Source organism: Canis lupus, chromosome 9, assembly GCF_003254725.2.
Source record: "Canis lupus dingo isolate Sandy chromosome 9, ASM325472v2, whole genome shotgun sequence".
Classification (NCBI taxonomy): Eukaryota; Metazoa; Chordata; class Mammalia; order Carnivora; family Canidae; genus Canis; species Canis lupus.
Genome location: NC_064251.1, coordinates 12,947,489 through 12,972,578, shown reverse-complemented (window position 1 = coordinate 12,972,578; position 25,090 = coordinate 12,947,489). Strand labels below are relative to the sequence as shown.

Below are 25,090 nucleotides of genomic sequence, written 5' to 3'. Positions count from 1 at the left end.
TCATGAGATCAAGCCTTGCGTTGGGCTCTGCACAGGGCATGGAGTCTGCTTAAGAATTCTCCCTCTCCCTGTCTCTCAAAAAAGAAAGAAACATAAAATGGTGCAGTCACACGGAAAACAGCTTGGTGGTGCCTCAAAAAGTGGAACCTAGAATTACCATATGACCCAGCAACTGCACTCCCAGGGATGTCCTAAAAGAGTTGAAAACAGGTGTTCAAGCAAATATTTGTATGTGAATATTCAGAGCAGCATTATTCATAATAGCCAAAGGGGAGACCTAGCACAAATGCCCATCAACGAATGAATGGATGCACAAAATGTAGTATATCCACACAACGGAATATTATTCAATCATAAAAAGAAATGAAGCATCGATCCAGGATGGATGAACCTGGGAAGCATAATACTAAGTGAAAGAAGCCAGATACAGAAGGCCACATGGTGTATGATCCCATTTATATGAAATGTCCAAAATAGGTAAATGTATAGGGATAGAAAGCAGATTAGTGGTTGCCAGGGACTTGGCGGAGGCAGGAACTGGGAGTGACTGCTTAGTGGGTGGGTTTCCCTTGGGGGTGATGAAAATGTTCTGGAATTAGAAGGTGGTGATGGTTGCACAAAGCTTGAATCCACTAAGTGCCACTGAATGGTATACTTTAAGATGGGCTAAAACGGTAGATTCTATGTTATGTGTATTTTACCACAATCAGACCCCCTAAAGATTGAATCTATTTATATGAAAGAACACGATTCACCACGATTTAAGGAGTGCATACTGCAAGGTGCACATACAAGCGATTGTTTTTTTTTTTTGCGGGGGGGGGCTGCCGAGTAGATGAGAGCAGGAACATGGAGCTGCAGAAGGTGACTGCTCAGGACACTCCAGCCTCCCTCCTAGTTTCCCTCCCGTGTCTGGGAACTCGGTTTCAGTCTGCCACACCTTTCATATACCACATGGTCCTGCACCTGAGAGGCAGGTGGGACATGGGTTTTTTTTTTTTTTTTTAAGATTATTTGAGAAAGAGGGAGAGAGACAGTGCGCACACAAGCAGAGGGCTGGGAGGGGGCCGGAGGAGAGGGAGAAGCAGACTCCCCGCTGAGCAGGAAGCCTGATGCAGGACTCGATCCCAGGGCCCCGGGATTATGACCTGAGCCAAAGACTGATGCCCAACCAAGCCACCTGACATGTTTTTAAGGTCTTGTCACTGTACATTGAGGACCAAATGCTCCACTGTCTCCAGGAACAGCCAGCGACCTCATGACCTGGACCCCAGGGACAGAAGTCCTGAACTTGCCCTCAATGCCTGGTAACTGACCTCCGGGGGAGGGGTGTCACGATTACTACTGGTGAACACAAGCTTCATGGGTGAAAGCAGATCTACAAAGGGCAAAGGGAACACTGGGGACTGATTTCTGTAACCAGTGAGAGCGAATGTCATTAAACAAGCAGGTAGCAGGCACCCCTCGGTGAGCCCCTGGCCTGGCGGGGAGGGGGAGAGAGGAACAGATGCTAGCAGCGCGCGGGGGTGGGGGGGCAAGCCGGCTTATGGAGGTGTGGGGGGCGGGGATGCCACAGAAGCATAAACAAGGGCCCTATGGGACATCTGGGAAGGCTTCCTGGAAGAGGTGACACCTGAGCTGAGTCTGTTACATTGCCTTGGTTCCTGTCTGCTGAGGAGTTTTTGCTTTAAATGAAGGAAGGAAAAGAGAATTTTGGAAGAGTCAGACTCTGTGCCCGGAAACTTGGTTATATTTTCCTTTTTACAAATTCTAAGGGTTTCAGAAAGGCCACTGGGCTCCTTGGATTTAAATTCTGGCTCTACAGGGGTGCCTGGGTGGTTTAGTCAGTTAAGTGTTTGCCTTCGGCTCAGGACATGATCTCGGGGTCTTGGGATGGAGCCCCACATTGGGCTCCCTGCTTCTCTCTCCTCATCCCCCGTTCATGCTCTTTCTCTCTCTCTCTCTCTCAAATAAATAAAATCTTTAAAAAAATAAATTCTAGGTCTACCACTTATGAGCCGGCTGACTTTGGGCAAGTTAACTGACCTCTCTGTGCCTTAGTTTCTTTATCTATAGAATATGGTTAATGATCATGACCTCACAGAGTCACCTGACAGGTAAGGTCAGCAGAGCACTCAGCATGGGAGACCCAGACTAGGCGACATGTATGGGAGCAACTGTCCTTATATCCACTGCCTTTGCACTCGGCCATGGCTTTGGGGCCAGGGTCACTGACGAGTTGTCTATAAGCATCGGCTGGCCTCAGCATTCAATAGAACCTCTTCTGGACACCGTGGAGAGGGGGTGACAGGCTCCATGATTACAGAGCCATGAAGACAAAGGGAGCGGCCCCCACATATCAAACATAGTTTGTTGTTTGATGTATGATGTCTGTTGTCTCCCTTTTCATTTAATCATCGCACCAATCCTGCGTGGTAACTCCACTCTCTCTCACTTCACAACTCAGAAACTGAGGCTCAAAGAGGCAAAATAACTTGCGCAAGGTCGCACGGAGCGGTGGAGCTCCATGCATCCACTGCCCAGTACGGGGCCCGGGGGACTCCTGATTGGGAGGCTCGCTTTCCGTCCCCATGCCCGTGCTTACCAGCCAAGCCTGACCCCCAGTCTGCAAAATGGACGTGATAGTAAGGTGCATCCCATAAGGATTGGACAGCAGGAAGCTTACACAAGACTTTGCACATGATAAGCACCCAGTAGAAGCTTCTACAACTCTCTCATCCCTGCTGTCTCCTTATAACGGGAGAACCACCCAGGGACTCATGCTCCCAAGGGACTCTCTCCCTGGGACGGACAGCACAGATCTGCTGTGGCTCATCATCTCAGGTCCCCAGAGCGTGTGGATGTCCCCCTCCCCGACCCAGGCTCTCCCATGTGAGCCAGAATCTTCCTTCCTGCCCAGCCAAAGCCCCCATGCCAAGCTGTGGTGCAGCTGTGCCATTTTGCTCAAGAATCCCCACTGTGAAGGCGACTGAAATACTGGCTTATTCCAGGGGTTCATGCCTCCCTCACGGAGGGCCAGCAGGCAGCTGGCTCCTTTCTGGGTGAGAGCAGCACCCTCTACCCAAGCCACCCCTCCACCCCGGGCAGGTGTCTGAGTCGATGGCATGCTGTCCCCTTGCGCGAGGGGCAAACGCAGGTCCAGGCTCCCAGAGCAGGAACGCTTCCTGCAGCGTCCTTGCTCGGCAGTGACCCAGGCAGCCTGGCCTCGATCTGCGGGGAGGCGGGAGCCCCACCCTGGGCAGCAATCGGGGAGCAGGAGTTTGCCTGAGGCTCCACCGGGGCTACTCCTGGTGGCTTCTCTGTCTTGCCAATTCAGACTCCAGTTTCTGGAATCACACACAATGGAGTCTCGTTTCCCAGCTCTTTGGCCGTAACAGGGACCGCTTCAATCACAAGAAAATAAAAACAGGAAACAAGGAGGGCCGTCAAAACCTCATGACCTCCTTCCAAAATGTAGCTCTGGAAATGTCCTGACCCCCGGTCCCCTCCAAGACCTCTCTCTCTCTCTCTCTCTCTCTCTCTCTCTCTCTCTCTCTCTCTCTCCTGGTTTCACACCTACACTGCCTTGGCTGCTGGCTCAGGGCCACATGGTGAAAGCTTGCCCCCGGGCTCCTGAGACCTAGGGATCCCTGCTTTGCCACTTATCAGTCCTGTGATTTTAGGCAAGTGACTTTATGCGTCTGGTTCCCCCTCTTCAGCCCTGGAGAGGGAGATGGAGAGGGAGAGGGAGAGGGGGAGGGAGGGTTTGACTTCCCTGACCTCCTGAGATACTGGCCTTGCCCTCACCAGATGGCCCTGCTGCAGCTCAGTGAGTAGATGCACTTGTCCGGAACAAGAGCCCGGAGCTGGGAGAGAGGGGAGGGTGTTGCCCGGCCTCCGGCTGCCCCCTGGCTGCCCCCTTGCGCGGGCACAGACAGCAAGGGAGCACCGGAGCTGGCGCACGAGCGCCTGCAGAAGCCGAGGCTCAGAGAGACTCTGACTCAGCCAAGGCCACACGCGGCTACTAAGACACTGAGCTGGGATCCGAACTCACCTCTGCGGGCCCCAAAGCCGGAGTTTCAGTGTGACATAGTGGAGCACGGACAGCTCAAGTTCACGTCCCAACTGTACCACCCACATGGCTTGGCCCTTCTGGGCCCTGGAACATGAGGCAAGGAAATAATATGTACTCCTGGGACCAGTGTGAGTAGGTGTAGAAGAACACTTGGGATGGTGTTTGCACCTAGCAGGTGGTGAGCGCTCAGCTCTCCTTTACCCTGCAGAGGAAGCAGAAGTCCCTACACCCCCCTCATGACCCAAACAGGATCAGGGCCCATGGGGCGCTGACAGCTCCTCCAGCTGCCTACATCCTCCTTGCTCCCTGACTTTCTCTTCCTGTTGTCTGGAGGGCTCTCTCCCCAGATCTCTGCTTCACCTGCTCCCTCCCTGCCTTCTGGGCCCAGGTCACATGGTGGGTGCCCCCTTTGATAAGGGCACCCCCCAACCCTCCAGCCCTGCCTTGTCATTCTCTCGAGCATTTTCAGCGACAGCCTACAATATATTGTCCCTCTTCAGAATGCTTGCTCCTAAGGGAATGCAATTGAATTTTGTCTGTCATAGCTATGACCCCAATGGTTCCCTCTAGGGGACATTTGGCAACGTTTGGAGACGTTTGTGGTTGTCACGGTGGGAGGAAGGGTGCTAGTGGCATTTCATGGGTAGAGGCCAGGGGTGCTGCTACACATCGTACAACACACAGGACGGCCCCTCCCCCCAGAAGAATAATCTGGCCCCAAATGCCAATAGCACCATAGCTGTATCACAGAACGGTCGTTGGCATGCACACAGTAGGTGCTCAATAAATGATTGTGTAGGATGAAGAGCTGCTGTCATCATCATCATCATTATTTAAGAACAGATATCATTGCAGATAATCTTCAAGAATACTTGTCGAACTAATATCATGGTAAATGTCAATTACATCTCAATTTTTAAGAAATGGTTGTCATTTGGGGGTTCGTGGCCAAAAGGTCACACTGGTGACCTCTAACTTCTCTCTAGTCTGAGCTCTGCTCTCAGCAGTGCCCAGGTGGACTGCAACCAGCTTGCTGCCACAGTCATGAGCCAAGACCAGGACGGGTTTCAGAAGGTTCTCTGAGGGCCTCAGTGATGCTGGCCTGCCTTTCCCCGAATCCAGCCTGCCTGTGGGCCGCCCCCAGCAGGAACACTCAGTTCTCAGCCCTGCATCCCCCGAAACTTGCCCCCACACTCAGGACCATGCGTCCATCTGGGCAAGGAACCACCTCCGCAAGCCTTTTAGGGTGATCCCAGACGAGCCCTGTGCCCCCAGTCCTCTTGCAGCCCAGAAGACTGGCGGGTCTGAGTGAATTATGTGGGTCTGGCTCTTTCTGAGGAAGGACGTGGGCTGTCCAGGGAATCACAGGAGTTGAAAGCTCCCCTGGCCCGGCTCAGCCCAGGCCTTTCGCTGACCTAACAAATTACCACTGACAGCTTTAACCAGCCAGCGTGATGAGCCCAGGCTCTCCAAATGCAGAGAACACCACCCCAGAACACATTAAATGCCACGTGGCCATGTGCTGGGGGGAAGGGGGAGCGGCAGAAAGGGAAGGATGCTTTTGCCTTGGGCCTAGTTCACCCCTGGAACAGGCTGCCAAGACCCCGGCCCCAGCCCACAGGACTGGAAACCTCTACAAAACACCTGCTCCATCAGTGGGCCACCCACCCCACATTCCCACAGAGAATTCCCACTTGAGGTCCACAACTTCCCCTGCCTGCTCTGCCTCGTCTCCTCTGTTTTTTTTTTTTTTTTTTTTTCCTTTCTCTGGGACCTCCCTGGGCTCACAACTGGGCCTTTCTCTCCAGACTTTGGGGCTAGTAAGGTATCTTTTGCCCCCCTTTGCTCTCCCCATCTTCTCTTTTCTCCTCTCTCTTCCTTTCCCGCTGCACACTGGTCCTGAAAGCTTTAAAATGAAGCATAGGGTTTCATAGCTGACAAATGGGTAAAAGGCACAAGCCAAAGGAACTAGTCTCTAATGGTGGAATATTGGACAGCAGGTAGCTAGGTCTGGGGAAACAGGATATTTGGCAGGCAAGGGTTTTCCTGGTGCCCCTGAAGTCACATGTAGCTGGCCCCAATTCTGCCCAGGGAGGAAGGCTGACCCCAATCCAGAATGGAATGAAAGAGCAGGCACGTGCCCAGTGACCACCTGGGAATGAGCCAGCAGGCTGTGTGGGGCAGGCCCAGGACACCGAGGGCTAGAAGCCTGAGTCAAAAGCATCAGCTCGGGCAGCCCGAGTGGCTCAGCAGTTTAGTGCCCCGGGTGTGATCCTGGAGACCCAGGATCAAGTCCCACAACAGGCTCCCTGCATGGAGCCTGCTTCTCCCTCTGCCTGTGTCTCTGCCTCTCTCTCTCTGTCTCTGTCTCTCGTGGATAAATAAATAAAATCTTAAAAAAAAAAAAAAAACAAAAGCATCAGCTCCCCAGAGGCAGGGCTTGGTGGAGACTGGGTTGCAACCCTTGCACCCTCACTTCTTGGGACTGACTCCGAGTTCAATCTGTGAGCTACCCTGATACAAAAACTCACACCACTTGCCCCAGCGCTGAGGATGGCACAAGGGATCCTAGGTGCACCCACTGTCTCGGCAGAGAGACAGGTGAGGGCTGGAGGAAGCAGAGACAAGCGGCCCGGAACACCTCCGATGAGTCCGACAGTGACATTTGTGTCCTTGCTTTACACAACACCCCTGCTCCCATGCTATACAAGGGGAAACTGAGCCTCCAAGCAGTTCTGTGACTTGGCCAATGTCACGTAGTCAGTGACCCAGCTGGGACTGGAGCCCATGTTTTCCACACGACACAGGGCCTGCCTCCTCCAGCAGAGTGGGAACAATTGAGTCAACCCACCGCCTGCACTTCCCTCCCCCGCCCCAAGTCCTGGAACCCCCAGCTCACACCTGAGAATGGCGGGGCTCTCACAGGCCTGCTGCCGGGATGCCAGGCGTCTCACCAACTGGATGTGTGTCTGGACAGGGCAGCCCTGGCCCTACCCTGCCCCTCAGGGTGTCCACCGCCGTCCACGTGTCAGACGGATAGTAGAGGTCTGGGATGGGGATCTTAGGCACAGCTACGAATTTCATCCTTTCCAGTGGCCCTGGGGACCTGGCCCCGGGATGCGATGCCCCCAGCTATCTCCAGCTGCCAAGTTAGCAGAGAAGTGAGGCAGAGCTAGGGCCTCTCAGGCAGGCAGGAGGCTGGGGGTGGTGGTGGTGGAGCTGGCGGGGCATCAGCAAGGAGACATAAGTAGACACCGAGCTGCCGGTGGTCCTGAGACGTCCTGAAGTCAGAACATCAGATCAGATGGAAGCCAAAGTCCCCCCACCCTCCCTGCCCAGCCTGAGCTGTGAATTCATCAAGCCTTGGGGTTTAGAGAGATGAGGGAGTGGCATGGGGTGTTCAGGAAGGAAGTCCCGTCTTTTGTTCCCTAGGATGGTGTGGAGTAGGAGCCAGCACAGGTGACAGCTGGAGTGTATGTAACACCTGTCTCCCACCTGGGGGCCCAGTCCTGGTTCCAGCTCTTGTCCAGTCACTGATAATTCCACAAAGTGGGTGAATCCCTTCCCTTCCTGAACAAGAGCTTCCCCAACCATAAAAGGGGGCAGACGAGAGCCCCAGGCTGCACCAGCCACCACCAGCACCACCAGCACCACCAGCACCGCCAGCTCCGGAGGGGCTCAGTCAGAAGAGGGTCTTCTTCCCTCCCCAGCCAGGTTCCAGGAATTACCTCTTAAATCCCCTTCAGTCCCAAGAAGTGGTAATTTGACTTCACTTTAAAAATTTTAACGAACTGCAGCTTCGTGGCGAGGGCAAAGGCAGCTCCAGTAATTAAAATGGGGAGGAGGGAGGCTTTGGAGCGGCGGGGGCGCATCTGCCGGTGTGGCCTGGTGGGTGGGGACCCCGGCCTCGGCCCCGCCCGCGGCCCGCGCCCCGCCGGCTTCTCCCCTGCGTGTCCCCCTCTGCTCCCCGCATCCCGCAGGGACACTTGCTCCAGCGGGCGGACCCGGGCCTCCTCGCTGTCCCCGCGGCCAGGAGGGCGAAGCAGGGATTTCGAGGCACAGCGGGACCGCCCGGCTCAACAGGTGGCGGCGGGGTTCGTCCCGCACCAGCCGGCTGATCCCTGGCAGCCCCGGCGTCTCCTCCCCCGCACACTCGCGACGCGGACACACGCGCACACACGGGCGTGGACACGCGCACTCCCCAGCACGCTGCCCCTTCCTCCGCCGCGCCGGACCGGGATGCGCGCCCCGCGGGGCAGGGGGTGGCCCCGAAGCCGGGCTACGCGGTAACGGGGGGGGGTGGCCCCGGGCTACACCGAAACGGGCGGCGGCGGGGGGTGGCCCTGAGCCCGGGCTACGCGGTAACGGGCGAGGGGTGGCCCCGGGCTACACGGAAACGGGCGGGGGGGCGGATGGCCCCGAACCCGGGCTACAAGGAAACGGGGGGGTGGCCCCGCGCTACACGGAAACGGGCGGGGGGGGTGGCCCCGAACCCGGGCTACGCGGTAACAGGGCGGGGGGGTGGCCCCGCGCAGCGGCCAGGGCGCCCGCGGGAGATCGTCCCCGCTGCCCCCGAGCCCCGCGCCCCCGGGATGGGAGAGCCGGTCCCCGCCGGCTTCCCGGCTCCTACCTCACGGGAGCGGCCGGGCGGAGGTTCGGTGCCAGGCTCCCGGCGCCCGCCCCGTCGCGTCCGACGGAACCGCTCGGCGCTGGGGAGCGAGCAGCCGCCGCCCCGGAGCCGCGAACTCGGAGGGGGCGGGGCCGGGCCGGGGCGGGGGCGGGGCGGGGCGGGGCTGGGGGCGGGGCCGGGGCGGGGCGGGGCTGGGGGCGGGGCCGGCGGGGCTCCCCCACCCCTGCGGGCGGGCTGCGGGCGGGCTGCGGGACCCCGCGGACGCCCGGCTGCACGGCGGGAGGGGGCGCGTCTGCGGGGGCGGGGCACCTGCGTGGGGTCTGCGGGTGGAAAGGTCGGGCCCGGGGTGCGGGGAGGACAGGTTTTCGGGGCCGCCCAGGGGATGCCTGTGACCCCCCGCCCCGACTTTGGTCGGACTTCCTTTCAAATTCCAGCTGCTCCCGCTTAGCGCGAACTAGCAATAAGTAACAATAACCAGCTAGTGTTTATTATTGATCGCTTCCTGTGCGCGGCCCTGGACGGTTCAGAGCGCTTTGTACGTATGAAGTCACTGAAAGCCTTCCCAACAATCCCATTTTACCGCTGAGAACACTGAGGCACAGAGACGCAAGCGATGTGCCTGAGGACGCACAGCTGGAATACGACAGAGCCGGGATTGCAGCTCAGGTCTGTTTGCCTCTTTAAACTATTAAATGGAAATATACGCACAGTAAATGGTAGCAACCAACATTTTAAAATTTCTTCTTTCTTCAGTCTGTATGTCTCCTTTATTCTCTGGGCCCTAGGCCCTCACTAGGTGCTCAATAAATATTGGTTCATGGATGGGCTGGTCTGAAAGCTGCAGCTGGAGCCAGGTGGCCTGTCGGGTCCGGTTGGATATTGGCACCCACGGATTACCCTTTCTGGCCTGAATACTTGCCCATCTGCGTTTCTCCGTAATGACCAGTAGTAGCCTTGTCCAACATGTGAGTGCAGCTTGCTCCCAGACCAGCAGCTTCTGCCCTCTGTTCTAAGCAGGAAGCGCCTCCCTGCAAGGATGAGTCTCTAGGATATAAGCTTGGCCAGCCAGGTCATAGGGAGGTTCTGCTAGAGGGTCAGTAAAATTCCTGTAGACCATGAAATGGTGGAAGACATAGAGTATATATGTTTGGAGACAAAAATAGGTTGCCAATAACAAGGCATCCGCAGTGAACCTATCTGTTGAAGACTAAGGCAGGAGCCCCAACAGAAACCCTTCTTCTGCTGAAATCCGACCTGGGCATCGTGGGAGAACATTGTGGAACATGTGAATTGGGCCCTGTGGAGTTGGAACAACTGAAGGTTTTGGGGAGGTTTCGATTCAGAGCATTTTAGGCCTTAAAAATGCCCAGCTTTTTCTCTCTTCTCCTACTCCCCCAACAGTGTTCTTTCCCATGCCCCTAGAATTCCCTAAGGAGGAGAGGCCTCTCACCCCTTAGACAGATGTATGTATAGTCTCTCAAACTCTCAATGCCCATCAGCCCCAAATCCATCCAGATGTGCTATCCCCTTCTGTTTGACTTGCCCTCCTCTCCACTTGGAAAACCCCCACAAATCCGCCAAGACCTAGGGCACCTGGATGGTTCAGAAGTTGAACATCTGCCTTCGGCCCAGGTTGTGATCCTGGGGTCCTGGGATTGAGTTCTGCATTGGGCTCCCCACAGGGAGCCTGCTTCTCCCTCTGCCTATGTCTCTGCCTTTCCTTGTGTCTCTCATGAATAAATAAATAAAATCTAAAAAAAAAAAAAATCCATCAAGACCTTACTCAGCTTGCTCTCTCTGACCCAGTTAATTTCTCCCTCCCTCATCTGGGTCTAGGAGCCTCTTGTCTAGCTCTCACCAGTTTGGGAAAGGTACATTTGCCGTCAGTCTCCCCCGGCTATGCTTGCGAGCTCCTCAAAGGCAGAAGGCCTGGCACTTGGTGGGTGCACAGTTAATATTTGCTGAATGAACAAATATTGGTAAGATGCATTTCCCCAGGACTAAAGCTGTTAAGAGGAAAATCACCAAGCAAAACCACTGGTGGGCTGGATCAGTACTATGGAAAGATGAAAAATGGACATAGGAGCCTGCAGACATGCCTTTCTCAAGGTCGGTGCTTACTATTCCCAGCAAAGGCCAGAGACACTGCCCAGGATCTGTGTTTTATAGGGTCACTTCTGCTGGGCAGCAGCCACATCCTCAGGCAACTGAGAGGGAAGTTATGAGGGTATGAGGGTGGGTATGGTAGGGGGAATGGACTCCTTTGTGGGTCAGGTGAGCGATGCTAGAATGCCACCCACTCCCCACATTGGTTCCCTCTTTGATCTGTGCGATGCTGTCCTCCAGGTCATCTTGCAATGACTGTGATGAAGGAGCAGACCTATTGCCTGCAGAAGGCACCCTTTAAAAGGAAAATCAGTTTCTGGGGTGCTCACAACCTCCTCCTCCACCAGTCTGCCTGAGGCGAGTGGGGATACCTCAGGAGGTGGGTGGTTGACAGAAAAGGGATTTGCATTAGATGGAATGAGGTCTTCAGCTTCATGCTGCCCCTAAGTAGCTGTGTGACCTTGGACATGTTAGTTGACTCCTTAATAACCAGGACTGACTTCACGGGTATGTGATGCAGAGTCACACAGACCTGCTCACTGTGTGAGATGCTCTGTGCCTGGTTTCATGATCTGCTTTTACTGTCTCAGAATTCAGTTTGGAGCAAGGGGCAGCATTTTCATTTTGCAGTGGACTCCACAAATTACGTAGCTGACGCTGGTGTTAACACTCACCTCCCTGGGTTGTTGTGACACTTCACTAAGATCGTGTTTGCACCAATGTCTAACACATGGGCTCTCAGCAGAAGTTAGTTGCCTTTTCTCTGATCTGGTCTTAAGGACGAATAGAAGCTCACCAGGTAGACAAAGGCATGGGAAGGCAGTTTCAGGCAGAGAGGCCAGCACGGGGAAAAGATAGGAGAATATGAAATTACATTCAGGGTGAGGCAAATGGTCTGGGTCGGGTAGGGGTAGCGAATGCAGGGAGAGAAAACTGGAGAGACATGTTGGGGTCAGAATGAAAGGCCTGGCTCTTCTAAGGAGTTAGATTTCAGGCCTGCAGGCCTGTGAGCAGAAAGCCCCGGGAAGGGAGGGTAGGTGGGTTCTATATATCAACATTCTTAGCCCACAGTTCAGTTGCAGACTGTTGCAGATCATGAGACAGGCAGTGGAGGGCGTGGGTGGGAGCCCTGCTTGGAGGCTGCCAATACGGCGAGTTTGAAACGCTCACTGTTGACATAATGGGAAAATGCTGTAGGTGTGAAAGCCAGCAGCAGTGCTCAGGGACCTGGGGACTCTGGGCCTGATGAATAATGGAGCAGCCCTTCCTCCCTGGGTCTCTTTTTCCATCCTTTCAATAATTCATGCCTTCCCCATTGGTTGAGGAGTTTCATAAAACCTCCGCTTTTTCTGAATCCCGAATCCTAGGCCAATCTGAGCAAATCTGATGGCTTCGTGCATTAGGTCTTAATTAGAAACATACACACACATGAGCACATCCAGTTTTGTAAAATGTCAGGGAAGATGCCCAATTGTGTCTCAGAAGGAGAGTCCCGTCAGGTCCCTTGGAGGTGGAAGTGGGAGCAGGTGCCCTGGGAGTGCCCTGAGAGGGATGAACTGGTTGGGAAGGTCCACCCATGCACTCCCAGTTGGAGACTATATATTTTGGTGCTTAGTGCCACCCCACACCCCCGTCTCACCCCGTGGGAAGAGTGTCCTTTGTTGCCCTTTTGAAGTCATGCTTGAAAAGAGGACCTCCTTTGGCCAATGAAATATGAGCAGAAGTGACATGTGTCATTTCAGGTGGAAGCTTCAGGGGCCCCTGGGTGCTTTGCCATCTTATTTCCCCTGCCTTGGGATTGTGGAGACTCTAGTCAAGATGAAGCTTCTGTCACTCTGAATGTCACTCTGTCACTCTGAAGTGATTACAAGGAGTAGGACTTCCTTGCTGACCTCGGGTAGACACAGCACAAGCAAGGGGGAAAAGGTGGTTGTTTGAAGCCACTAGATATGGAGGGTTATTCGTTACTCCCGCAGAGTGTAGCCTAACCTGATTCATCTTTCCTTCTCTCCTTCCCTTTATGTCCTCTAGTACCCACACCTGACTCATTTATGCAGAAGCATATGGGCTGTACTGTCAGTGTAGTGGGGAGATGGGCTGGAGAGCCCTAAACTCCAGGTTATAAGTGGTCATCAGTATGGATGAGGGCTGAGCAGTAAGAGAGATGAGTGCAGGTTTGATAGTGTTGGGATGGCAGAGATCTGAGTTTCAGCAGATCCAGATCAAGTTTGAAATGGGCATGACTTCAAGATATGCGGGGTGTGTATTTGTGTGTCTCAAGGAGTTGGAAGGGAGGGAAGAGGGCCCAGTGAAGAAGTCAGGGTTGCAGAAGGCAGAGCTGGGTAAAGCCAGGGCAAGAACCGAGGATGATGTAGAGCTGCCCCTATGAGGGTTGGCTAATAATTTTAGTACTTATTACAACTAATATCAATTACATGCCACACTCTGCTAAGTGCTTTCTATGTGTTAACACATTTAGTTGTTACAACAATTCCATGAGCTAGGAAATTACTATCCCTTATTTCCAGATAAAGAAATAGAGGTTTAAAGAACTAATTTGCCCTGGAAATGGCCAAATTATAGTGCTCAAGGCAGAATGGCATTATCAGGCTCTATCTGTGTCAGCATCGCCCATGCCATAATCCTTAGGCCAGCTGTCGGGACCCGGGCATGCAAAATCCGGTCTCAGTAGGGGAACCCAGGAGCTGTTTGGGGGGTCACATATTTTGGATGCACAGGCAAACAGGGAAGGTTGGGATGATAGGACCACTGGCCCTGAATATTCAAGACCCAAGGAATGCTAGACTTCAAGAAGCAAGAAACTGGTTCTCTATTCTTCCTCAAGGGAGAGGCCAGGTCAGGAAATGATGCTTCCCGGCTAACTGGTTGGTAGAGACCTAGAAGGTAGAGACCTAGAGACCTAAAAGGCAGGCTGTGCTAAACCTCCAGGTGAAATTGCTTACATACCTGCTCTTCATTGTTCATAGATTCTTTTCCTCCTGGACTTGACTTTGCTGGTGGAGGAGGTGTCAACGGGGCCATTACCTCTACCCCGCCCTTCCCCCATTCAGACCTCACCCCCTCCTCCTTCTTCTGTCGCCTGAGAATTTTCCATGCCCCCAGCTAACTCCCCTCTCCTCTCCTCAGCCCACTAACGTGCCTGGTCAGGCTTCCCAACGTGGCCTGCTGAAAATGGGTTTCTCTCTTTCAATTAGAATGTGCTCTCTCCCCTTCTTGATGCAGCAGAGTGTGAAACCTGGGAGTGTTCACACAGCCGTTCATGACTCTGCCGGGTGACCGAGCAGTCACTCGGATTCCCACTGGCCATTCTCCAAGCTGTTCTCCGTGTCCCCTAAGACCAGCTGTTCAGCCTTTACTCTCATAACTTATCCCCTTGGCAACTAGGTTGTGGCTTATGAAACAGTTCCAAGGGCAGGGGAGCCCATCAGCAAAAAAAAAAAAAAAAAAAAAAAAAAAAAAAAAAAAAAAAAATTCTCTCCATTTTGACCACCGAGAAAGTGGCAAGGTATTAAAGGAAGTGGCCCTGGAATGGAAGACATAGATGGGCTGAATGCAGCGGGGCAGGGAAGAGAGACTCCCAGGCGGGCACCGGAGGCCTGCAGGTGGCCCGGGAAGCTGGTGCTCAAACCGGTCAGCACCTGGACAGCGCCCCGCAGGGTTGAGAAACCAGGTGGCTGGGGAAGGATCTTTGCAAAAGCTCCTTGAGCCTCACAGTCCTAGAGTCCTAGACTTTTTCTGGTTTTCTCCTGAGCTCTGTAAAAGCTCTCTCTGCCTGCTGACTCGTGCCCTCGGGCCTCAGGGAGACACAAATTTCATCCGATAAGCTAATCCACGTCCCCGATGACATGCATTCTCATGGGCTAAGGTGTCACGTAGGTCAGGTGAGTGCTCGGTTCCTTAGGGAACTTCCAGAGGGTCGGTCCCTAAAAAGAAGAGAGACTGCAGTGGTTGTAAAACGGGGGGTGGGGTGGGGGTGGGGGGGCAGCTTGTGGACAAAGCGGGGTGTGCGTGGAGGGGGGAGGGGAAACAGCTCAGCTCACCTGTGATCCGGTCAGGTGACTGGCCACCTCTCTGGACAAACAAACTGCTGGGCGGAAAGCAGTGGCATGGTGCGGGTGGGCACCCAGGACAAAGGGCCAAAACCTCCGAGGGTAGGATGGGAGACAGGAGAAAGGGAAGCCAGGAAAGGAGAACACTGCATTTCAGAACAAAGAAGCAGGACCAGGCTCCAGCCACCTCCTCAATTACCTGGCTCCGGAGAGGATAGAAAATAGCATCTTAAGTAACCGTTTCCTAGCTTTGAAGTTAACAACAACAAAAAGCATTGAGGGATACGAGTGAGGGTGGTTTTTTAAGCAGGCAGCATCTGGGAAGGAAGCAGAAAGAGCCACCCAGGAGCCACCCAGGAGCTAGCCAGCCAGCAAGGGTGGGGGCCAGGTGTGCAGTGTCCTCCAGCTGTAGGTTTCTGTGGGTCTGCTCCACGGAACCCTTGAAACTGACTGCATCATTCAGGATTGTTTTGGTTGCAAATGAGAGAAAACCAGGAAGAGGGAATTAACTGACTCATGTAACTAGCATCTGGACTGAGAGAGTGTGGTGGAAACAGGTCCTCAGAGTTAAACCTAGAACAGATACTGGAAGAAGGGATGGATATTGTTTGCCAGAACATCAGATGCTTTGCTACATAGAGGATAAGAGAATACTCTTATGATGCACCAGCCTGGTTCCCTGCCCAGGCTGGTATAACAATGACACTAATTTTTTTGATTAAGAATTTTATTTTTTATTTTTTTTATTTTAGGGACACCTGAGTGGGTCAGTGGTTGAGCATCTGCCTTTGGCTCAGGGTGTGATCCTAGGGTCCTGGGATCGGGGCCCACATCAGGCTCCCCGCAGGAGAAACTGCTTCTCCCCTCTGCCTGTGTCTCTGCCTCCCTCCCTGTGTCTTTCATGATTAAATAAAATCTTAAAAAAAAGAATTTTTTAATTGAAGTGAAATTCACATAAGATGAAATTAACCATTTCAAAGTGAACAATTCAGTAGCACTTAGTACATTCACAATATTGTGCAACTACTACCTCTAGTACCAGAACACTTTCGTTTCCCTAAAAGGAAACCCTATACCCATAAGCAACCGCTTCCTATTCCCCTTCTCTCCAACCCCTGGCTACTACCAATTTGCTATGTGTATAGAGTTACTTATTTTATATATTTCATACCAGTGGAATTATCCGATATACAGTCGTTTGTGTCTGGCTTCTTACACTTAGCCCGATGTTTTCAAGGCTCATCTACACTGTAGCACGCATCAGTACTTCATTGCTTTTTATGACTAATATCCCATTGGATGTATATCCCACAATTTATTCATTTATCCGCTGATGGACATTTTGAGTCATTCTACTTTTTAGTTTTTGGGAATAGTGCTCTTAGGAACATGTGTGTACTTGTATTTTTTTGAACACTAGTTTTCAGTTCTATTGGGTATATATCTCGGAGTGGAATTGCTAGATCATATGGTAATTCTATATTTAACTTTTTGAGGAACTGACAGACTGTGTTCCACCACAGCTGAGCGGTTTTTCATTCCCACCAGCAAGTTCCAATTTCTCCGTGTCCTTGCCAACACTTGTTATTTTCCTGTTTTTAATCAGCCCCCCCCACCCCAGTGAGTGTGAATATGTGACACTGATTTTGCAGGGCAAGGAGTCTGAGGAGACAGCAACAGTGAGAATAGGGGTGGGAATTGGGTAGAGTTGGTCCCCCAAATCTGAGCAATGTGGCTCTGGCTATCCTTTCAGAGCAAGTAAAGGATTCATCTGGGCTTGGTTCCAGGAAGTGAGGCCCTCCCCCCCTCCATGGTTAGCATGACAAGTTGGCCTCTCAAAAAACAGACCTGCCTCAGGTTTTCTGGAAGCCTCTAGCTTCTGGAAATCTTGATTAAGAATGACACATCTACCAAAAACTTGTGAAGATCATGGTTTCTGTTCCCACACAGGGATAGAAAAGGTCTCCTGGTTTCCCTTGATCATTGCCATCTACTGGTAAATATCTAAAATTTCCTGATGGACCTTGGATCCATTCATAGGAAAAAGGTTAGCTCAGACTGTCTGTCTTTCCCACCCTTTTTCAAGAGCTGATAATTGCAGGTGGTCCCCTGGGGTGAAGGGACTAGTCTTCTTGCAGCTGGGGGTGACTGGCTCAGGCAGTTCCTCCCTATACCTGTTTATCCGCGGTAGATTCTGAGCATGCCCTCTGCAGAGAGATGTGTCTGAGCTCGGATCTCATCTCTGCCACTGACCAGCTAAGTGACTCGAATCAATTACTCTATCCCTCCAAGTTTTGGTTGCATCATTTGAAAAAAATGAGAATAATGCCCATCACACACACCTGGAGAGTTTGTTGAGAGAATAAAGGAGATAATATATTCAAAATGTGTAGCACAGGGTCTGGCAAACAGTAGCAAATGTAGTTATTTAGGTTTTAAAGCACGTTCAATTATAAATCCCTATGGGAGGGTCATGTTTCTAGATGGTTCACAGTCATCGACCAAACAGTGCCAGGCACTTTCTGAGAGCAGGTGTTGGCAGTATGAGAGCATAGGAGAGGCAGGGAGGGAACAAAAGGAGAAAATGTCTTCTGGGCACCACTGGTGTCCCTGGCAGTGAGTAATCTGGAAGTGCCAGGATCCCTCGAGGGCCCACCAGGATGAGGAGTGGTGGGAAAGTAGCTGCCCCTCTGCCCAGAAGGAAAGACTGGAGATATTGGCTAGTGCTTAGCTACTATCTCTCCTGGTTGGGGTGTCTTCTGTGAGTCTGTTGATGTCTCCCAGTGCCAGCCACCTGTGGCCACAGAAAGGTTCTGACTCAGGTCAGGATCACCTGGCTCTTCCCTAAGCCTCCTAAATGCTGGCTTATGGTGGGCGGGGGGGGGTGGGGGGACACATATAAGCAAATTTCCCTACTGATAGGTCAGGACAACCTCAGAGGACAGAGGTACAATCTCTAACTCATTCCTTTATTCTCATGGGATAGGGGGAGGGCAGAGACCTCTCCAACCTTCCCCAGGAGAAGCCAGCCCCAAGTTCCCTGGAGTGTAGGACAAACCCAGCACCCTAGGCTTATGGAGGTTTCTGAACGTTGGCACTATCCACATTTGGTTGGTGGGGGCAGGAGCTTCTCTGTATGTTGTAGGATGTTGACAGCATCTCTGGCCTCTACCCCCCCAGATGCCGGTAGCAACCCCCCCCCCCCCATTTGTGATAGAACAGACTGGAGAGGGGATCCCTGGGTGGCTCAGCAGTGTGGCGCCTGCCTTCAGTCCAAGGCGTGATCCTGGAGACCCGGGATCGAGTCCCACATCGGGCTCCCTCTGTGGAGCCTGCTTCTCCCTCTGCCTGTGTCTCTGCCTCTCTCTCTCTCTGTGTCTCTCATGAATAAATCAATAAAATCTTTAAAAAAAAAAAAAAAAAAAGGACTGGAGAATCTCAGCTCATCTGCATCACCCCACTGCTGTAAGGCAAATAGCTGTTCTTTATTATTTAAATGAGCATATTAAAGCTCAGGACTAAATGCTCTTGCCCATGCTCAGTAAGTTTAAGATGCAACTGGGGTTCATTCATTCATTCATTCATCATTCAACATGCTCAGCATGCCCTGGTGGGATGGGGGTGGTCTAAGTGCAGGGCTGTCCATTGTGAGAGCAACACATTTTTGGCCAGTGGACTGTCCCCGACTGATTCAGATACTCTCCCACCCAAACCCCAGCTCCTGTGTGTCATAGCAATTTCCCAAACATTGGTAGGCAAGGAGCATAGTTCTTCATCCTCTCTGGGGTGTCTTCCATCTGCCTCACTGTGCCCACCCCATAGTGGCTGCCTGCCCTGTCCTGTGACTCACTCTCTTCAGGCCTTGATATTATTTAAAAAAAATTTTTTTTAGAGAGAGAGAGAGAGAGCACACACAGAGGCCAGGGAGAGGCAGAGGGAGAGGGAAAGAGAGAGCCCCAAGCAAGGGCTCAATATTATAAGACTTGTTTTTTATTTTATTTTATTTTATTAATTCAATTAATTAACATACCCTGTTTTATTAGTTTCAGAGGTAGAGTTCAGTGATATAAGACGTATTACCTGTAGATAAACTTTAACCCCTAAGGGGCATCTGGGTGGTTCAGGGGTTAAACATCTGCCTTTGGCTCAGGTTGTGATCCCAGGGTCCTGGGATCAAGTCCTACAACAGGCTCTCTGCAGGGAGTCTGCTTCTCCCTCTGCCTGTGTGTCTGCCTCTCTCTGTGTGTCTCTCATGAATAAATAAAATCTTTTAAAAAAAAAAAAAAGAAAAGAAAACCAAACAACAAAAAAACCGTTTAACCCCTAAGCACACCCTGGGCTTCAAGTCTTGAAACAGTGAGTGGATGGGCCTAAACAGCGATTCTCAACTGGAGCAGGTTGGCTCTTTAGAGGACATTTGACAATGTCTGGAGACCTTCTCAGTTGTCACAACTTGAGGAGGGGGTTGTTATTGGCATCTAGTGGGTAGAGGCCAGGAATGCTGTTAAACATCCTATAATGACAGGACAGTCCCCCACAAGAAGAAATAATATAGCCCCCAAATATGCCAAGTTTGAGAAATCCCGACATAGGTAAATTGTCAGATTTACATGCAGCCCCAAGAGGGGAGGTAGGGTGGGGTGGGCTGGGCAGATGGCAGCTCTCACCAGATGCAGGCAGGTTGCTGGGTGGCCCTCCAGCCCAGTTAGTTTTGGGTGATTCTGGTTTATGTCTGTGGCACCAGCAGAATTAACATATGTCTGTTTTACTCTCATGCATGTCCTGATTTGGACAAGTAGCTATAAAGTCACCCACTTATTGGGCACAAACCACAGACACCCCCAATGGAGGCAAAAGCCCCAGGACAAGGGGACAGAATTCTACTTCTTTCAAATTCCAGCAAAGCCTGGAGACAAGTGAGCATCAGGTGCGTGGAGTGGGACCAGGACCTTCACAGAGACGCAGAGACTGCTCCGGGCTTTTGGAACAAAATGACCCTCCTAACTCAGAAAATGATTATTCTGTTTTCAGGCTAATAACATTCCCCAGCATCCCCTCTCTGGCCTTTAATCTCTCTTCAAAGTTAGTTTCTTGGGTTTTCTTCTGTTCTGTCCTGCTATATGGTTGTTGTTGCTGTAGCAGTGGCTTGAGGCTTGAGGGCCAGTGAATCCTGGTTAAAGGACTTTTGGAAGAACCATACAGAAGGATTCTCTTTCCTTTTTTTATTTTAAGATTTTACTTATTTATTCATGAGAGACACACAGAGAGAGGCAGAGACACAGGCAGATGGAGAAGCAGGCTCCCTGTGGGGACCCTGATGCGGGACTCAATCCCAGGGCCCCCGGGTCATGACCTGAGCCAAAGGCAGATGCTCAACCACTGAGCCACCCAGGTGCCCAAAAGGATTCTCCCTCCTGCTTGAGAAACCCTCAGCAGTTCTGTGGTGCTGAGCTATTCTCTCCTGGACCTGCCCCCAGCCGGGTGATTCCCACAGGCCTTTCAGAGGCTCCCGGAGACACTTCATGGACAGAGTCCTCACTCAGGCAGGTCTCACTGGGTCACATGCTCCTGCCTGAACCAGCCATTGTGAAGCAGAATGGAATTTCTGTGATTGGCTTGCGCCAATGAACATCCTTTCTCTGGGGTCTTGGAGGACCCAGCGAGCACATGTTCACCCAAAATCAGTCCCAAGTGGGGTCTGTTAGCAAAATAGAAAACAGGACTGGCTATCAGGTAGGCCACAGACATTTAGGCTTATTTCCATTCAACTGTGAAGTAGATACACCAGTTAAAGCATCTGTATCTTCCTCGGAGGGAACCCTTTGCTCATCTCTTTGATGATGGGGTGGACTGAGGTGGCCATCTTTTGTGTCAAGCGGCCACTGCCCTTGGCTATGGATGGCTGGACCAGAAATGGGAACCTGACTCCCCCCAACAGCCAGTCTACAGGGTTATCAGTGACCAATGACATGGCTGACTTAAAGGTGCACTGGACCATCAGACTCCTCTCAGGAGAAATAGCAAGAGATACCCATTTAGGCTTTGAAGAGGCCCAGGAGGAGGTAGAGTCAGTCAAAGTTTAGAGAAAACAGACAAGCTGAGGAAGCAGACATACACCCAGAAGGTTCTATCACATGTGCTTCCATTTATATCAGACTTGAAATGACAAAATTACAGTGATGGAGGAAGATCAGAAGTTGCCATGGGCTATGGTGGGGGAGTGTGACTATAAAGGAGCAGCACAAGTGAGAGTCTTTCTGCATAAAACAGTCCTTGGTCTGAATATGGTGCTGCTTACATGAATCTATGCGTATGATGGGATTTCATAGTACTACACACACGCACACGCACGTACACGCATGCACACACACACACGCATCATTCAAAACTTGTTGAGATCCGAATAAGGTCTGTAGTTTAGTGAATAGTATTTTACTAGATCCAAATCTTGATTTTGATCATGTACTGGTTATGTAAGATGTTATCATTGGGGAAAGCTGGATGATGGATATGTGGCAACTCTCTCCATTATTTTGCAAATTCTTTCCAGGCTTAATTAAATTACTTCAAAGTGAAAAGTCTTACAAAGAAAAAAAAGAAGCTGAAATGCTAATATGAGTGACAGAGAAAGCTCCAGTTCCCAGAGCTGCCCCAAATCCAGAGATTTCTAGCCCCTGGGTGGGTCCATCTGTGTTTATTAAAAAGCAAGAAGCCTGAGCAGAACATGCTCCTAGTACGTAAGTCTTTGTATGCATATTTTGTTATTTCCTTAGCTAAAAAAAAAATCCCTGGCAGCAGAATTGCTGTGTATAAGCACATTTTTAAAGACTCTTATTATTTCATGCCAAATTGCCCTCCAGAAAAATCTTAATGGATATTCCCACCTGCAGTGTATAAAAGGGCTGGCTTCCCCATCTCTTGCCAAAATTGGGTTTTAATCTTTAAAGAAAGTGTAGTCTTTGCCAAGTTGATAGATAAGACATTGTATCTCATTGTTCTTTTCTTCCAGGAATTCTAAATTATTTTCTTGGACCAAGTTGGACCATATAATTGGCTACTTACTTGGAGACTTGGATTTGGCTTTTCATTTGGTCACTTTTAGGAAATTGCATTTTAACCTTATGCCCCTGACTTGATAGAGATCACCACAGAAGGGCCCATGAAATTTGCTACTGCATTGGCTGTTTTCAAAATCCCTAAATGTTGTTGAGGACTTCGTATCTTATAGTGCTCTCTGTCTTTGATGTAATAAAATTAGACCCAAGAAATTTCCTTTGGAATTCAGGGCTTTCATTCCCAGAGGAACACACATGCTTCCTCTTTTCCAGCTACAAGAACCCTATAGCTGATCACGGTCCCCACTTTTTCTTTTCTGCTTCTAGGAAATGTAAAGCCAAGTTTAAGAATCAATGACAGCAATTTTGTTAACTCTTGTGGGAAATATATTTATTTATGTTTTTATTGCCTTCCGTCCTGACCTTCTGTTTTTATTATTCACTTAACAGGTTTTACTTGCAAGTTGCTCCAAATCTTGTGGAAAAAGACAATAGCCCAAATTTCTCAATTATGAGCCCTGGTAATCATGCATCTCAGGTACGTAGCCTACTTCTGGCACATAATGTAGTACTTACATAAATATTTGCTGAATGAATGAATGAACAAATGAAGGAAAGCAATTGACAACAAACCAACTAAGAACAGCACTGACAATGATGATAGAAGAATCCTAGTTCCTAGTTGATCCAAGAGTAAGCAAATGTTATCATGGAAAGTAGGGCTTCGAGAAGCTTGGCAGGGAATAACTACCAATCGTCTCAAAAATGCTCAGTCATATTTCTGGGAACCCAGCTGAGAAAATGATCTTAAATGCCTTCAAAATTCTAGGAACAAAGATGTTCATCACTGAGTTGTTCAAAACCGTTAAAAAACTAGAAACAACCTAAAAGACCAATAATAAGGGAATTAGTAAGAAAATTATGGTGCTCTGTATAATGGGAAGTCGTAGCTCTTTCATATACTTAGTACAAAGTGTTCTTAATGACTTGAAGAAAAATGTATGCAGCAATGTTCCATGAAAGAGCAGAACATGGAATCATATAATCATCATTTTCTTCACAATGTAAGGAACTATGCATAGATGAGGGGAAATAAATGAAATGTTAACATGGTTGTCTCCAACTTGTGTGACAGTGGGTGAATTTTATTATTTTATCTTGACTTTTCTGTAGTTTCCAAGTTTTCAACAACAATCATGTATTTTATAAGAAGAGAATAGTCTTAGTTAAAAATAGAAAAAAAAAGAAAGAAAGCAGTAGTAGGGCTCATTGAAATGCATTTCGGGACCAAAAACATGTGTGTGTTTTTTTAATTTTTATTTTTTAATTCTTCTCTTCCTGACAACAGTCAATGCCCTGGAAGGCTCACCTACCTATGGTGTGGTGTTTTGAAAATATGTCCCCAAATTCAAGGTTGAGCTTAGTCCCTCTGTCCTTGAGTATGTGCTGTGCTCAGTGACTTGCCTCAAATAGAATCTGGTGGCAGTGCTGACTTCTAAGAGTAGATTGCAAAAGGCATCACTTCTTCCTTGCTATCTCTTGGATCATTTCCTCTGTGGGGAAGCCAGCTGCCATGTAGTGAGGACATTCGTGCAGCCCTACAAAGAAGCCCAAGTGGGGAGGAACTGGGGCCTCGTGGCAATGGCCATGAGAGTGAGCTTTCTTTGAAACAGATGCTCCAGACCCAGTCGAGCCTCTAGCTGACTACAGCTCTGGTGACCCCTTTACTACAACTTCGGGAGGGATCCTGTGCCAGTCCACCCAGATGAGCCACTGCCAAATTCCTGATCCATGGTGATGTAATAAGTTTTGAGTTGCTAAGCTTTGGAGTAATTTGTTACTCAGTAATGGATAAATAATATATTTGGTAACTATTAACTCTGCGTGAAAGGTGTATATATGTGTATGAATACAACTTTGAAGTGACTCAGTTACTTAAAAATTAGCAGCCACTGGTTTCTTTTGTTTCTGGGTGCATTTTGACAATGTGTATCAATACCCCTAAAATGGTTTATAGCCACTGACCAAGAATCCAACATTTTGGAATATCTTCTAAGGACATGAAAACCTCCCATGGGAATGCAATCCACAAGCAGGGAGTTTTGTTGGGTTGGCTTATCGCCGTATCCCCAACAGCTAGGACAGTACATAGTACCTAGTAGGAGCTCAAAATGTGTTTTTGAATGAATGAATGAAATAATTGGTCAAGTGTGTGAAGATATAAAGATTAGAATATTTATCACAGTGTCGTTTATGATAATAAAAAATATTGAGAACCACTTAAATGTTAGGACATGTATACCAACAGTAAATGATGAGTTAGGATGAACTATAATACATCTATACAAAATGGAATATTATGTAGCTGTTAAGAACAATTATATAGAAAGACCTCTATTTTGTAGTGGAATCTTTCTTAGTCGATGCCCACTGAATGACCTACGAGATTAACCAACATTTTTCTTCCTCTTCAAAATTCTAATTAATTCCCATGACATGCTGAGTACGTTCTCTTCCTCAAATTCCTATATTCTCATATTTCCATGCAATTTTGTTCCCACTGTGACTTACCACGAGTCAACTTGTTCCCCCAACTTTTGGTGTCTGCTCTATTATTTTGTGGTTAAACAAATCCCACCTAAACTGATAAAACACAAGTGCAAATAATAGAGATGGTTCTAATAGACACAAAATAGAATGTTTAAGAAAGATAATAAAAATGGTTTTTAAAAAATGGCTCTCAAGCTACTCGTGGGCAAGGTAACTAGAGAAGACTAGAAAATTTTGCAAAAAAATCTAGGACTTTGCAGTTGGGTTGCTCTGACTACTTTGCTTTTCTTCAAATAAACTCAAATTGGAAATTTTTTTCTTTTTTTCTTTTTTTTTCAAATTGGAAATTTTAAGTCAAGTATATGGGTGTAGTTTATGCAAGAAACACCACACTTAGAAGTCATCTTTTCTGAATGGTTGTGCATTTATAAGCTTTAAGTTACAATAAAATGTTTAAAGTATGCGCATGTCAATGTTTGTGATCCCTGCTCTAGATGGCCAGCTTTGAGTTCCCAGGGAGTTTGAAGAGAGGGCTTCACTGTCCTGCAAAGGTAACACAATCACAATAAGTAATAATAATATTTGAATGAGGGGGACCTGGGTG

The 25,090-nt window shown here is 49.8% G+C and overlaps 1 protein-coding gene and 1 long non-coding RNA gene across 3 annotated transcripts in view; one reads left to right on the top strand and one right to left on the bottom strand.

Moving 5' to 3' along the window:
• Window positions 1–8,829, bottom strand: part of CACNG5 (calcium voltage-gated channel auxiliary subunit gamma 5) — a 39,536-nt gene extending 30,707 nt beyond the window's left edge. Inside the window, exon 1 of the mRNA XM_025436689.3 lies at window positions 8,706–8,829. The gene's annotated coding sequence lies outside the window, so the exon portion shown is untranslated. The remainder of the gene's footprint in view (window positions 1–8,705) is intronic.
• On the top strand, window positions 7,624–24,947 carry LOC112652990 (uncharacterized). Of its 2 annotated transcripts, none has more exons than XR_007413147.1 (5): window positions 7,624–7,833; window positions 9,233–9,371; window positions 21,432–21,614; window positions 22,387–22,474; window positions 23,610–24,947. It is a non-coding gene; the product is annotated as an uncharacterized LOC112652990 (long non-coding RNA). The 2 variants fall into 2 exon arrangements; XR_003131856.3 differs by having other exon boundaries at window positions 9,140–9,371.
• The last annotated feature ends 143 nt before the right edge of the window (window positions 24,948–25,090 follow it).